General features: G+C 41.6%; 1 protein-coding gene and 1 non-coding gene across 12 annotated transcripts in view; one reads left to right on the top strand and one right to left on the bottom strand.

Annotated features, from left to right (window-relative positions):
- The window catches only part of Rims2 (regulating synaptic membrane exocytosis 2), a 455,960-nt gene that overhangs the window by 386,464 nt on the left and 55,113 nt on the right, over positions 1–14,383 (bottom strand). The window lies entirely within an intron of this gene.
- On the top strand, positions 10,783–10,912 carry LOC127201887 (small nucleolar RNA SNORA17). The gene has a single exon (XR_007832230.1). It is a non-coding gene; the product is annotated as a small nucleolar RNA SNORA17 (small nucleolar RNA).

Raw genomic sequence — 14,383 nt, 5'->3', positions numbered from 1 at the left:
ACCCATAAAGATAGACATTACCTCAGGGTAAAAGGCTGGAAAAAATATTCCAAGCAAATGGCCACAAGAAGCAAGCAGGAGTAGCCATTTTAGTATCAAACAAAATAGACTTTCAACCAAAATTAATCAAAAGGGATGAGGAAGGACACTTCATACTCATCAAAGGTAAAGTCAACCAAGATGACATCACAATTCTGAACATCTATGCTCCCAATACAAGGGCACCCACATTTGTAAAAGATCTATTAACGAAGTTTAAACCACACATCGATCCCCACACAATAATAGTGGGAGACTTCAACACCCCACTCTCACTGAAACAGAAACTAAGCCAAGAAATAACATCATTAACCAATGGATCTAACCGATATCTACAAAACCTTTCACCCAAACAAAAAAGGAATATACTTTCTTCTCTGCATTCCATGGAACCTTCTCCAAAATTGATCACATAGGAGGTCACAAAGCAAGCCTCAACAGATACAAGAAGTCTGAAATAATACCTTGTATCCTATCAGATCACATGGTCTTAGGCTGCAATTCAACAACAACAGAAATAACAAAGAGCCTATACATACATGAAAACTAAACAACTCTCTACTTAATGACACCTGGATCAGGGAAAAAATAAAGAAAGAAATTAACGACTTCCTGAAATTAAATGAAAATAAAGGAACAACATACCCAAACTTGTGGGATACATTGAAAGCAGTGCTAAGAGGAAAATTCATAGCACTAAGTGCCTTTAAAAAGAAATTGGAAACATCCCACATAAACAACTTAACAACACAGCTGGAAGCCCTAGGAAAAAAAGAAACAGAAACACCCATGACGAATAGACATCTGGAAATAATCAAACTCAGGGCTGAAATTAATAAATTAGAAACAAAGAAAACAATCCAAAGAATCAACAAAACCAAGAGCTGGTTCTTTGAGAAAATCAACAAGATAGACAACCCGTTAGCCAAACTAACTAAAAGGCAGAGAGACAGTATCCAAATCAACAAAATCGGAAATGAAAAGGGAGACATAACAACTGACACTGAAGAAATACAAAGAATCATAAGATCCTACTTCAAAGGCATATACACCACAAAATTTGAAAATCTAAGGGAAATGGATGCTGTTCTTGACCAATTTCACTTGCCAAAATTGAGTGAAGAACAGATCAATAAGCTAAATAGTCCCATTTCCCCTACAGAAATAGAAGCAATCATCGATGGTCTCCCAACCAAAAAAAGCCCAGGGCCAGATGGTTTCAGTGCAGAATTCTACCAGACCTTCAAGGATGTGCTAGTACCAATACTCTTCAAGCTACTCCAAAAGATAGAATTGGATGGAACATTATCAAACTCATTCTATGAGGCCATAGTCACATTAATACCTAAACCTCACAAAGACCCAACAAAGAAAAAGCATTTTAGACCAATTTCCCTTATGAACATTGATGCAAAAATACTAAATAAAATACTTGCAAAATGCATACAAGAACACATCAAAGATATCATTCATCATGACCAAGTAGGCTTCATTCCAGGCATGCAGGGATGGTTTAATATACGGAAATCCATCAATGTAATCCACCATATAAACAAACTGAAAATAAAAAACCACATGATCATCTCCTTGGATGCAGAGAAAGCATTTGATAAAATTCAACACCCATTCATGTTTAAAGTTTTAGAGAGATTGGGGATACAAGGCACTTTCCTCAATATAATAAAGGCTATATAGAGCAAGCCAATAGCCAAAATCAAAGTAAATGGTGAGATACTCAAGAAAATTCCTCTAAAATTGGGAACAAGGCAAGGCTGCCCACTCTCTCCATATCTCTTCAATATAGTACTGGAAGTTCTAGCCAGAGCAATAAGACAACAAAAGGAGATCAAGGGGATCCAAATGGGAAAGGAGGAAGTCAAATTATTCCTATTTGCAAATGACATGATAGTGTACATAAGTGACCCCCAAAATTCCACCAGAGAACTACTACAGCTGATAAACACCTTCAACAAATTGGCTGGATACAAAATTAATTCAAAAAAGTCTGTAGCCTTCCTATATACAAATGACAATAATGCAGAAGAAAAAATTAGGAAAACTATACCCTTCACATTAGCCACAAGCAATATAAAATATTTAGGAGTTACTCTAACCAAGCTAGTGAAGGACTTGTTTGAAAAAAAATTTCAAAACTCTGAAGAAAGAGATTGAAGATGACATGAGAAGATGGAAGGATCTTCCTTGCTTGTGGATTGGAAAAATTAACATAGTAAAAATGGCCATCTTACCAAAAGCAATCTACAGATTCAATGCAATCCCTATCAAAATACCTACACAATTTTTTAAAGACGCTGAAAGTTCAATTCTCAACTTCATATGGAAAAACAAAAAAACCAGAATAGCTAAACAATCTTGTACAATAAAAGTTCCTCCGGAAGAATCTCCATACCTGATCTCAAGTTGTACAATAAAGCAGCAGTAATTAAAACAGCATGGTACTGGCACAGCAATAGGCTGGTTGATCAGTGGAATCGAAGACCCAGATATGAAACCACACACATATGGTCACTTGATTTTTGACAAAGAAGCCAAATATATTCAATGGAAAAGGGATAGCATCTTCAACAAATGGTGCTGGAAAAAATGCAATTGGACCCATATTTGTCACCATACACAAAACTCAAGTCCAAGTAGATCAAAGACCTCAACATAAAATCAGAGACACTAAATCAATTAGAAAAAAAAAGCGGGGAAGAGCCCAGAACACATTGGCATAGGAGACAACTTCCTGAACAGAACTCCAACAGCCCAGGCCTTAAGGTCAACAATTAACAAATGGGACTTCATGAGGCTAAGAAGCTTCTGTAAGGCAGGAGATACTGTCAAGAGAACAAAGCGACAGCCTACAGACTGGGAATAGATCTTCACCAACCCTACATCTGACAAAGGTCTAATATCCAAAATATATAAAGAACTCAAGAAATTAAACGCCACCAAACCAAATAACCCAATTGAGAAATGGGGCTCAGGGGCTGGAGAGATGGCTCAGCGGTTAAGAGAATTGACTGCTCTTCCAGAGGTCCTGAGTTCAATTCCCAGCAACCACATGGTGGCTCACAGCCATCCACAGTGAGATCTGGCGCCCTGTTCTGGCACGCAGGTGTACATGCAGGCAGAATACTATATACATAATAAATAAATATTTTTTTAAAAAAGAGAGAGAAATGGGACTCAGAACTAAATAGAGAATTCTCAAGAGAAGGAATATCAAAAGGCAGAGAAACATTTAAAGAAATGCTCAACCTCCTTTGTCATCAGGGAAATGCAAATCAAAACAACTCTGAGATTCCATCTTACACCCATCAGAATGGCTAAGATCAAAAACTCAAGTGACACCACATGCTGGCGAGGATGTGGAGAGAGAGGTACAGTCCTTCATTGCTGGTGGGAATGCAAACTAGTACAGCCACTTTGGAAATCTATCCGGCACTATCTCAGAAAACTGGGAATAGGGCTTCCTCAAAACCCAGCTATTCCACTCCTTGGAATATACCCAGAAGACATTCCAGCACACAACAAGAACATTTGCTCAACTATGTTCATAGCAGCCTTATTCATAATAGCCAGAACCTGGAAACAGCCTAAGTGTCCCTCCATAGAAGAATGGATAAAGAAACTGTGGTACATTTACACTATGGAATACTACTCAGCTATTAAAAACAAGGAATTCCCGAAATTTGTGGACAAATGGATTGAACTAGAAATGATTATAATGAGTGAGTTCACCCAGAAGCAGAATGAGTCAAATGGTATATACTCACTTATATCTGGACACTAGCCCAAGGGGCATGTCCCACAAAGCATTCACTCACCAGGAAAGTGGGTCAGAGGGGAGGACATCCTATTGGGTCTCTAGGTGAGAGAAGCATGGGAGAATGGTAAATAGAAGGATCCAGAGGGTTCTAGGAACCTGTAAGAAGAACATTAGGATGGGCAGATCAGGGCCCAGGTGTCTGGCGCAAACTATGGCACCAGCCAAGGACAATACATGCAGTAAACTTCGAACCCCTACCCAGATCTAGCCAATGGATAGGACGTTCTTCACAGTTGAGTGGAGAGTGGGGTCTGACTTTCACATGAACTCTGGTGCCCCATATTTGACCATGTCTCCTGGATGGGGAGGCATGGTGGCACTCAAAGGAAGGATAGCAGGCTACCAAGAAGAGACTTGATACCCTATGAGCATATACAGGGGGAGGAGGTCCCTCTCAGTCACAGTCTTAAGAGAGAGGAGTAAGGGGAACATGAGAGGGAGGTGGGAATGGGAGGATACAAGGGATAGGATAACAATTGAGATGTAATATGAATAAATTAATAAAATATATAAAAAAGATACACACACTTGTGCAATAATGGCACAACTGTTATGGAGGCAACCAAATACTCTCTGATTGGATCTGAAACATGCTCCACAAAGGATATCACACCTGGTTTTGTAAGGCTGCGCCTAAGTTCATGATGGGGAGGCCAAAGTCCCTAGGGGAAAACATACTACTGAAGTTTTGCTAGGTGGACATGAAACAAAAATGCCCTCTAAATATTTACCTTTATGTCCTTAGGTAAGTGCTGCTTTCAGCCTTGATCATAGTAACTGCTTTTGTTGAGAATTAGTAAATAAAGACTCAGAACTTCTCTAGATCTTGTGAGTCAGTAACCACTGAGAGTTCAGCCTTACGTGAGACATCTATGTCACCCTTGCCCAAGGCTCAGGGGACACAGTGGAAGAGGAATAGGAAGAACAGGAGGCAGCGAAGATGGAGGCCATTGCTGCACAATTTTTTAAAGACATTGAAAGTTCAATTCTCAACTTCATATGGAAAAACAAAAAAAACAGAATAGCTAAACAATCTTGTACAATAAAAGATCCTCCGGAGGAATCTCCATACCTGATCTCAAGCTGTACTATAACGCAATAGTAATTAAAACAACATGGTACTGGCACAGCAACAGGCTGGTTGATCAGTGGAATCGAATCAAAGACCCAGATATGAATCCACACACATATGGTCACTTGATTTTTGACAAAGAAGCCAAATCCATTCAATGGAAAAAGGATAGCATCCTCAACAAACGGTGCTGGGCTATCATAAACTTATAGTAGCTGTGGTTGCCTGAGCTTGGCTTGCACTAGACTGGAACTATCAACACTCAGCCATGGATGAAAGGCTCACGAGGCCCTGCCCTTCCACGGGGAACTATTTGCTATCCTCAAATAACAAGGGAAATAGTCACTAGCTTCAGTGGTGTGGCCACTGGTGAGTTCCATACCCAGCTCATGCAGACGTCCCTGGTTAAACCCTGCAGGTCACAAAATAAAACAAAAAAAAAAACACAAATTGGGGGACAATTGTGGAGGGCCATCACAAGGTTGAGAGAGGGATAAGAATATAGGGGTGTGATTAGAATATGTTATATACATGTATAAATTTTTCAAAGAACAATTTTAATTGCGTTTCTAAATAACATCACAAATTAAATACTTAAGAATAAATTGGGAGCATGGCAGGGCTGGGGAAATGGCTCAGTGGTTAAAAGCACTTGCTGCTCTTGTGGAAGAAGCAGGGTTAGTTCCTATCACCCACACCAGGTACCTTACAACCACCTGCAATTATAGTTCCAGGGGGATCTAACAGCTTCTTCTGGACTCCATGGGCACCACATGCATATCATGCATGCAAAATGCTCACAAATCAAATACATCTTTTTAAGGAAAGAACCATAAACTTGGGCTGGCAAGAGGGTTCAGTGGATGAAAAGCTTATCACAGAAGCTTGCGGGTCTGAATTAGGTACCAGAAAGCTACAGTGTAAGACTCAAAAGTTATCATTAGGTGTCCACAAGTATACCATGGCACGCATACCCCCAGTAATTACTATTATTTTAATATAACAAATAATAAAACTTTAAGAATTCTACACTAACCTATTAACCATTGTTGGAGGTAATTAAAGAGCTAAATAAATGGAAAAAAGCATTTATCTATACCAATGTTCTTTGGAAGTTTAGAAGTTTAAAGTGAACGTGCTTGCTCCCTTTTTTCAGGATAGTTTTGTCTGTTCTGCAATCTTTGTTGCCAAGAACTACATTATAACATATGTACATGATAGAGGCTTTTTGGAATTTGTTCTCTAGTGACCACTCGAAAAAAGAGTACTGATAGCGGGTCGTGGTGGCACGTGCCTTTAATCATAGGAAGCAGAAGTAAGCAGATACCTGTGAGTTGAGACTATTGTGAAAATGACAATATTGCTCTGCATAGCCAACATGATCATTGTGAATACATTTTTTTAAAATATTAATATAAAGCTCCCAAAATGCAGATGGAAACTAAGAACACAGAATAGTCAAAAGAACCCTGAAAGGGGAACAAGCTTGTTCATTTCCTAAGCTCAAACTTACTACAAAGCTACATTTATCAAAACTGGTTTGGGCACCTAGATCAATAGAAAATAACTTAAGTCCAGAAATAAACCTTCCTGTCAATGATGAATTGATTTTTGACAAGGATGACAACACAGTTCAATAAGGAAACAACAGTATTCCTAACAAATAGTGCTGGGGAGACTCTACACCCGCAAGTAACAGAGCCACGTTGGAGACCTAACTCACACAGCATAGAATTAACTCAAAGTAGATCAAAGCCATAAAGTCAGAGGCAAAGCTGCTGGACAAAACACATAGTCATTTTCATTATCTTGCTTGGGCACTGGTTTGCTGAGATGTGACACTAAAGTATAAACAGAAAAAAACTGCACCTCATCAAAAGTAAAACTTTGTGGTAACAGATGTGGGATACATATACATGCATTGTTCTTCAGGGAGGTCCCAGAGGTCCAAAACAGTACAAGCTATCACCTGCAACAACTAGACGGTAAGATCCTACTGCTAAAAACAACACACACTTTGATTGCAGGGCATAAAGAAATCAACCTGTAACAACTAAGTTGAAAGTTTTCTCCTTACTGAACAGCATTCGGTGTCAAAAAAAAACCTACCATGCAGGCCTGCTGGAAGAGGAAAATCATTAACACTCTCACCCACTTCTGATCCCTAATAACTACTACAAACTTGCCAGGCGAGAGACATTCACTAGAGCAACAGTGGCATGACTGTTTGTAAAGTAATTGCTGTAGGAGTTCTCTGGTGGAATTTTGGTGGTCACGTATGCACACTATCATATCCTCTGCGAATGGGGATAATTTGACTTCCTCTTTTCCCATTTGGATCCCCTTGAGCTCCTTTAGTTGTCTTATTGCTCTAGCTAGAACTCCAAGAATTATACTGAAGAGATATGGAGAGAGTGGACAGCCTTGTCTGGAGCCTAATTTTAGAGGAATTTCCTCGAGTTTCTCTCCATTTAATTTGAGGTTGGCTATTGGCTTGCTGTATATAGCCTTTATTATGTTTAGATAAGTGCTTTGTATCCCCAATCTCTCCAAAACTTTAAACATGAATGGGTGTTGGATTTTGTCAAATGCTTTTTCAGCATCTAAGGACATGGTCAGGTGTTTTTTTTTTTTTTTCTTTCAATTTGTTTATATGGTGGATTACATTGGTGGATTTCCGTATATTGAACTATCTTGCATGCCTGGATTAAAGCCTACTTGGTCATGGTGAATGATATCTTTGATGTGTTCTTGGATTGTTTTCTGGTTGGATTTGAACCTGCTCCACTGGGGAAAATCCATGCTTGGTACTATAAGCCTAGTCAAAAGTACATGGCATAGGCAGTCAGAAGCCCTAAGAGGTAACCAAGGACTGTCATTTCGGAAAGCACGTGGTGTCCAGCTACCTTGTAAGTATACGCTTATAGCCACAGATTACCGCTGTGCTTAATCTTGATCAGAGAAGCTTCTGTTTGTAGTGAGTAATGCAGAGGCCTCAACCCTAAACAGAGCATCTACACTGTCGTCTCCAAGGTTCAGCAGAAGGAGTGGACAGAATTAAGGGACCAAAGATGGCAAGGAACACTGCTGAAACGAACAGGCATGGTACACACCTTTGAACCCAGCATTCAGAGGCCAAGGTGGACAGATCTCTGTGAGTCTGACATCTGTATTATATAGCGTGGTCCACATGATGAGTGCTAGGAGAGCCAGGGCTCCAAAGAAAGATCCTGTCTCAAAAAAAAAAAAAACAAGCTACCTTCTACACATGGCATCAGTACTATATGCTCATACAGGCAACCCTAATTAAATGTGATGGGAACCAAAAAAAAGGGGGGGAAATCCAAAAAGATAGCAGGGAGATTTATCAGGGAAAGGTGGGAATAGGGCTGAGGGAGAAGAATATGGCAGCAGGGAAACTATAATCAAAGTACTAAAGTGCATTTTATATTAATGACTATATAAAACTCTATAATTCATAAAGTAAGAGACTAGAAAACCAAAGTAAATAAATTCTAAATGGGTTCAAATTTACAAAAAAATTAAGAACAACAAACTTTATTGTATCAAAGGTCATGACCAAGAATATGAACAGAGGGTCAGTGAGATGGCTCAGCAGGTAAAGATGGTTGCTGCAACGCCTAACAGTCTGAGTTTGATCCCTGGGCCCTATGAGATAAGGAGAAACAACACATGAAAGTTGCCCTCTGACCCCATACATATGCCATGACACATATGCACATGTGTATACACACACACACACACACACACACACACACACACACACATGATTGTAAAAAAAAAAAAAAAAGAGCACAGATACTTCACTATGGGATAAAGTATAATAAATCTACTAAAAAGGATATGAATACAAAACACATAACTCTCAAAACTCCATAAGGACTAGATGCAGGCTGTACCTCAGTTGTATCTCTATCTTCCCATCAAAGTCCCTGGCACTGGTACCCATGTGCATCCTTTGGTCCATCCTTGCATCACCCATCCAAAAGCCTTTTAGACTTGCTCCCATTATAATCCACAGTCAAGGTCTTACAGGTGGCATCCTTCTGAGCATTAAGAGACAGTCCCCGACTGTCTCAGAGGCAACAGGGGTATCTTCTATACCCTCACCCCAGCCCAGTAAGTCCAAATCCAAAAAAGAAGGAAGGAAAAACAGGAGTAGTGGAGAGAGAAATAGCAAGAAGGAGAGAGAAAAGAAGTAAGGGATAGGTGTATTGAAAACTATGGGGGAACTAGAAAAAAAAATCATCTTGAGTGAGGTAACACAAACCCAAAACGACAAGCATGATATGAACTCACCTGTAAGTGGATATTAGCTATAAAACAAGATAACCATGATACAATCCACAGACTCAGGCTAAGTAACACGAAGGGCTCAAGGGAGGACACATGGATCTCCCTGGGAAGGAGAAATAAATTAGATTTTGCAGTGACCTGGGGCCGGGTGGGGATGGGAACAGGAGGAATCATGTAGAGGGTAGAGGAGAGGAGAGGGCTGGAATTGGGGGGCATTTCAGGGTTGAAAAACCTAGTGCAATGAAAACACCCAGGGATCTGAGGGTGACCCTAGCTAAGACTCCTCGTAATGGGGATATGGACCCTGAACCAGCCATCTTCTATAACCAGGCTAGAACTCCAGTGGAGGGATTGGGACACCAACCCAACCACAAAACCTTCAAGCCACAGTTTTCCCTGCCTACAAGATGTGCTGGGACACAGGTGGCACAGAAACTGTGGGAGTGGCCAATCAATGACTGACCCAGCTTAAGAGCCGTGCCACAATGACTGGTACTGCCCAGAGGGCCAGGAACAAGGAGCTGGATAGTCCGGAGACTTAAGATACAACCAAACACAACTGAGGGGGAAGTAAATTAATGGTTCCTAAAGACGTTCTGCTGTACTCGTAGCCTGGAACCTGATATAATCATCATCAGAGAGCTGCCATCCGGCAACTGATGGAAACAGATGCAGAGACCCACAGCCAAACATCAGGCAGAGCGCAGGGAATCCTGCAGAAGAGGGAGGAAGGACTGTAGGAGCCAGAGGGGTCAAGGACACCACAAGAAAACCCACAGAATCAACTAACCCGGGCTCACAGAGACTGCATGGGTCTGACCTAGGTCTTCTACATATATATTATGGTTGTTTAGCTTTGTGTTCTTGTGGGACCTAAGAGCAGGCCTGTCTCTGACCCTTTTGCCTGCTTTTTGGACCATTTTCCTCCTACTGAGTTGGTTGCCTTGTCCAACCTTGATATGCCAGGTTTGGCTGATATCCCTGGAGAGCCTGCCCTTTTCTGAGGGAAAATGAGGAGGAGTCGATCTGGGGGAGGGATGGAGAAGGGGGAAGGGAACTAGGAGGAGAGGATGAAGGAGAAACTGTGGTTGGGATGTAATATATGAGAGAATAAAGAATAAAGAATAAAAATTAAAAAGATGAAGATGTTTCTCCAAATAAGAAAATGGCCAATGAACACACGCTCAGTATCACTGTTTATGAAGGAAACGCACAACAGAACCACAATGAGATATCACTTCATACACATTAAGGTGCAAATAACTAAAAGGAAAAATATCAAGTGTTGGGAACAACACAGAGAAATTAAAACCTTCGTCCATTACTGGAAGAGATGTAAAAAATAATGTAGTCATATTGGGAAAATGGTTAAGCTCCTCAAAAAGTTATTCTGCCAAGCAGTAATTCCACACCTAGGCGTGAGCTCTAGAAACCCTGACTCCTGGTGACACATTGTACCCACAGGCTAATGCATCTCTCAGCTCCCATTGCAGTGCATGGTGATTAACGGAGAAGCACACCTGCCCTGAGAGGTATGGCAGGTGTGGCTGCTGTGTGACATGTGCATCAGGAGGTGGCAGAGACGAGAGGTTATGTCTATGCTCAGTGTTCTGACCTGTAAACATCTGAATAATTAGTGGCCTAACACTCCCTGAGAAAAGTGAGCCCGAAAGAACCCCCTCCTGGGACCGGGACAGGAGCGAGCCTAAGACAGATGACCATGGGCCACTCGGCAAGGCATAGCACTCCAGAGACCACCCCAGACACTCAGAGACTCCAGGCATCACTAAGAAGAGAAAGCAAACGGTAGACAAATGGAAGAGAAATAGAAACAGAAGGGTGTTGGCACAATGAAGAGAAGCAGCATTGGAGACTCTGCCGCCATGGGCCACAGGGTCTGTTACCAACAAAGGCCAGGTGGATGTTCCTGATCTGGGCCAGGGCCTGGGGGACATGTTGATGGCCGAAGGCTGTGCAGAACTGACCCAACTGCTCGCCTGGTTATCTCAAAAAGTTGACGCTGGGATCATGAGAAGAGGGGAGCTGACCCGGCCCCTAGGCAGCTGCAGGAACCCAGAGCTGCCTGCATATCTCAGGAGGAGGGTATGAGCACGGGAGAGCTGGCCCCACAACCTGTCTGCCGTGCAGCAGCATGGCTTGTGAGGGCAAAATTAATGACAACTTGTCCTCTAGGTGACCCTTCTCCCTGCCAGCAGTCTCCAGAATGACACCTGCCAGCAGTCTCCAGAATGACACCTGCCACCAGTCACCAGAATGACACCTGCCACCAGTCGCCAGAAACTCCACTGGAGCAATTACATACAATTAGCTCCCAGTGTTCCTCTGAGATAAACGAAGAGGAGGAGGAGGAGGAGGAGGACACAGACAGAAACAAACAAACAAACTTCCCCTCCAGACTCAGTCTCCACCCAACCTGCCTAAAGGTTGACATTCCTGTGACCCACAACACCCCACTTATGGTCTTTTCCCTTTATGAACCCATTACCCTGCTGCGTCAGGAAGGATTGTGATGCGAGCTCTGAGCTCCTAATACAGGACCCTGTGTATGTTCCATCGGTATCAAGTACTGGTGGTCGTTTCAGGGGTCTCTCAATCTGGACGATCTGGGTGAACTCAGTATTACAGGATGAGGGAGAGATGCCCTCCTCCACCACCTATGGGAGGCAGGAGACCCGGCTGTGGGGTCATGACAGCAGAACAGTCCCTGCTCTTCTCTTGCTGCAACACTCAGGAGAGTGGGCCCTGCACCTTGCCTGGGCAGCAGGGCAGAGCTAACCCTGCTGGTTTTCTGGTGAGCTGGCCCTGGACGGCATGAGAGAGGGAGAGCTGGTGGGCTAACCAGATACCTCTCAGGCCCAGATCCAGGGCTTTGAGTTGGCCCACCCCAGCATCTACCCCATGGATGAACCGCTGAAGTGCATGAAGAGGCTGATCCTACAGATCCAAAGCTGCAGGATCGCCATGACACAGGGCAACAAGAGCAGAGCCAAGAGGAGTCCCAGTGAGGTACTGATAGAATAGCAGAAGCCAGAGGCCTTGAACGAGATCAACGAGCCATTGCAAGAAAAGTGTGGTCAAAGGGGTATATTGTGGGCACACTGCAACACATTACAGCTTCCACAACGAGATTTTTTTTCTCTGTTGGGGGTGAGGTTGCAAGAGTGCAGAGCAGGGACGAGGGGAAGGGGAGATGCATAGGATTGGGATGCAAGATGTGAAATCCACAAAGAACCAATAAACAGTTAACAAAAGAAAATACAGAAAGGAAGGAGGGCAGGAAGGGAGGGAGGGAGGGAGGGAGGAGAGAGAGACAGAGAGAGAGAGAAAGAAGAAGAAGAAGAAGAAGAAGAAGAAGAAGAAGAAGAAGAAGAAGAAGAAGAAGAAGAAGAAGAAGAAAGAGGAGGAGGAGGAAGAGGAAGAGGAAGAGGAGGAGGAGAAGGAGGGAGGGAGGGAGGGAGAGCGCCAGTAAGCAGTGCTCTTTCATGGCCGCTACATCTGCTCCTGCCTCCAGGTTGTTGCCCTTTTTGACCTTGGGTCCTGACCTCCTTTGGTAACTAATAGCAATGTGTAAGTGTAAGCTAAATAAACACCTCTTCCCCAACTTGCTTTGTGGCCATGGTGTTTCATGACAGCAACAGAAACCTTAACTAAAACAAGACTACACACTCACAAGGGAAAAAATCCATGAAAAGGACATGGCAATTCTTAATATTTATTCACCAAACTCAAGGGCACCCAAGTTCATAAAAGAAACATCACTACAGCTTATGTCACATATTGATACCCACATACTGATGGAGAGAGACTTCAATACCCAACTCTCACCAATAGACAAGTCAGTCAGACAATAATTAAACAGAGAAATGCTGGAGCTAACTGATGTTATAAACCAAATAGGCCTAACAAATATTATAGAGCATTTCACTCAAACATAAAAGAATATATCTTCTTCTTATCACCTCATAAAACTCTCTCCAAATTTGGCCATATACTTGGAGACAAAGCAAGTCTCAACAGGTACAGGAAAATTGAAATAATACCCTGCATCCTATCTGGTCAACATAGATTATAGCTAGATTTCAACAACAGGAAACTTAAAAACTCACGGAAACTGAACAACTCAATGAAAAATGGGTCAAGACAGAAATTAAATTTAAAAATTTAAGACTTTCTAGAATTAAATGAAAATGAATATACAATATACCCAAACTTACAGAAACCAATAAAGGTAGTTCTAATGGGCAAGTTCATAACACTAAGTCCTGACACTTAAAATCTGGAGAGATCTCACTATTAATAACTTAACAGCACAATTGAAAGGCCTATAAAATAAAAAGAAAGAGTACATAGCAAGAAGTAATCAAACTAAAAGCTGAAATCAAAATATAACAACAACAATAAAGATGAAACAAAGAGTTGATTCTTTGGGGAAAACAATAAGGCAAAGAGAAAACATCCAAATTAATAAAATTAGAGAACAAAAAGGGGACATAATAACAGATACCAAGGAAACCTAGAGAATCAAGGACATACATTTAAAAACCTGTACTCCACCAAATTGGAAAATCTAAAAGAAATAGATAATTTTCTCACTAACTATCACTTACCAAAGTTAGTCAAGGTCTTATAAGCAATTTACGTAGCCTTATAATAACTTCTACTGAAGTAACAGCAGTCATTAAAAAATCTTCCAACAACAATAAAAAAAATTTTTAAAACCCAGTGCCAGATGGGTTTAGCAGAGATTTCCACCAGACTTTTAAAGACGTATTAACGTTAATACTCCTCAAATTATTCCACAAAATAGAAAGAGAAGAGACATTGCCCAATTCACTGCAGAAGGCAGTTATCCTAATGCCCAAACTACACAAAGACCCAAAAAAGAGAGAATTAAAGACCAATTTCAATTATCAACATAAGATGCAAAAACAGTCAATAAAACACTTGTAAGCTGAATCAAGAACAGTTCAAAGAGACCATCCACTAAACTAAGTCAGCTTCATCCCCAAAATGCAGGGATGATTCAACATACATAAATCAATAAGTATAATCCACCATGTGAAGAGAGCAAGCCAGCATCATCCCTTTAGATGCAGAAA

The sequence above is a fragment of the Acomys russatus genome, chromosome 17 (assembly GCF_903995435.1).
Source record: "Acomys russatus chromosome 17, mAcoRus1.1, whole genome shotgun sequence".
NCBI lineage: Eukaryota > Metazoa > Chordata > Mammalia > Rodentia > Muridae > Acomys > Acomys russatus.
The sequence above is the reverse complement of the archived record's forward strand: the minus strand, read 5'-3'. Positions and strand labels throughout refer to the sequence as shown.